We start from the raw sequence: 2,525 nt of genomic DNA, 5'->3' as shown, positions 1-2,525 counted from the left end.
GTCTCTTTTGCTGTCTCGCATACAGGGTTGTTGTTACCATCTTTCTAAATTCCATATATATGCGTTAGTATACTGTATTGGTGTTTTTCTTTCTGGCTTACTTCATTCTGTATAATAGGCTCCAGTTTCATCCATCTCATTAGAACTGATTCAAATGTATTCTTTTTAATGGCTGAGTAATACTCCATTGTGTATATGTACCACTGCTTTCTTATCCATTCATCTGCTGATGGACATCTAGGTTGCTTCCATGTCCTGGCTATTATAAACAGTGCTGCGATGAACATTGGGGTACACGTGTATATTTCACTTCTGGTTTCCTCGGTGTGTATGCCCAGCGGTGGGATTGCTGGGTCGTATGGCAGTTTTATTTCCAGTTTTTTAAGGAATCTCCACACTGTTCTCCATAGTGGCTGTACAATAATAGTGGGAGACTGTAATACCCCACTCACACCTATGGATAGATCAACTAAACAGAAAATTAACAAAGAAACACAAACTTTAAATGATACAATAGACCAGTTAGACCTAATTGATATCTATAGGACATTTCACCCCAAAACAATGAATTTCACCTTTTTCTCAAGCGCACATGGAACCTTCTCCAGGATAGATCACATCCTGGGTCATAAATCTAGCCTTGGTAAATTCAAAAAACTGAAATCATTCCAAGCATCTTTTCTGACCACAATGCAGTAAGATTAGATCTCAATTGCAGGAGAAAACATATTAAAAATTCCAACATATGGAGGCTTAACAACACGCTGCTGAATAACCAACAAATCACAGAAGAAATCAAAATATGCATAGAAATGAATGAAAATGAAAACACAACAACTCCAAACCTATGGGACATTGTAAAAGCAGTGCTAAGGGGAAAGTTCATAGCAGTACAGGCATACCTCAAGAAACAAGAAAAATGTCAAATAAATAACCTAACTCTACACCTAAAGCAACTAGAAAAGGAAGAAATGAAGAACCCCAGGGTTAGTAGAAGGAAAGAAATCTTAAAAATTAGGGCAGAAATAAATGCAAAAGAAACAAAGGAGACCATAGCAAAAATCAACAAAGCCAAAAGCTGGTTCTTTGAAAGGATAAATAAAATTGACAAGCCATTAGCCAGACTCATCAAGAAACAAAGGGAGAAAAATCAAATCAATAAAATTAGAAATGAAAATGGAAAGATCACAACAGACAACACACAAATACAAAGGATCATAAGAGACTACTATCAGCAATTATATGCCAATAAAATGGACAATGTGGAAGAAATGGACAAATTCTTAAAAAAGTACTTTCCAAAACTGAACCAGGAAGAAACAGTAAATCTTAACAGGTTAGGTTTTATGTCTCAGTTTACTTTTCTTTTTTCCTTTCCTTTTTTTTTTTTAAATTTTTATTTTTTAATTTTTTTTTACTTTACAATATTGTATTGGTTTTGCTTTTCTGAGCTTAGCACAGTGACTCCATCTGGGGTGGGTCATTTCTTTTTTTAAATAAAGTCTCAGGAGCACAGAATTCCAGGTTCTCTAGCATTATGATCTAATTTATCCCTTGTCTTCTACAACATGTTGTCATTCATCTTTTGTTCAATTAATATTTAAATACCCAGCAGTTTCTTAATATTCAGGGCAAGTTATTGAACTTGTAGGTAAAATTATTCCACTATAGTGAGTAGAACAATAATACCAAGTTCCTAAGGTGGTGAGTGATAAGTGAGGTACCTCATGTAACATGCTTGGCAGAGTGCTTGGCACCTAGCAAACTCAATCCATGTTTACCCATGATATCCTAACAGTAAGAGTACTCATGGGGTGTGATTAAAGTAGAAGAACAACAATTTTATTCCTTTATCTATCCTGCCTGTACCATGTAAGCAGTTCTTTCCCTGCTCCTGGATAACATCTTTAGAATGTCTCATAATCTTTCCAGCAATTTTCAAATGGTAACAATGTCAACTTATACTAATAAAGTGTTTTCACATTAGTAATTAAAATGTCCACTGTCCAGTGACACTTAATTCACATAAAGATTCTGTGTTTCCTGAGCTTGAGCCTGTTCCTGTCAGAGACCTTACAGTGGGGATTTGGGTGAGGTCAGTCCCTGCTTTCAGAGAAGGCAATGGCACCCCACTCCAGTACTTTTGCCTAGAAAATCCCATGGACGGAGGAGCCTAGTAGGCTGCAGTCCATGGGGTCACTAGAGTCGGACACGACTGAGGAACTTCACTTTCACTTTTCACTTTCATGCATTGGAGAAGGAAATGGCAACCCACTCCAGTGTTCTTGCCTGGAGAATCCCAGGGACGGGAAGCCTGGTGGGCTGCCATCTATGGGTCGCACAGAGTCGGACACGACTCTAGTGACTTGGCAGCAGTAGCAGCAGTCCCTGCTTTCCATCTTGTGCATCTTCCTCTGTGCCTCTAGCTGATAAGTGTAGTTTCTGAACTGCCAGGGTAAACCTGTGCAAAGGGAAAAGGGGAATCTAGGCGGGAATGTTTACTAGTTTCTGTAGTCAAAGACTGA

This window comes from Bos taurus, chromosome 23 (genome assembly GCF_002263795.3).
Source record: "Bos taurus isolate L1 Dominette 01449 registration number 42190680 breed Hereford chromosome 23, ARS-UCD2.0, whole genome shotgun sequence".
NCBI classification, from domain to species: Eukaryota; Metazoa; Chordata; class Mammalia; order Artiodactyla; family Bovidae; genus Bos; species Bos taurus.
This window is presented reverse-complemented; position numbering follows the sequence as displayed.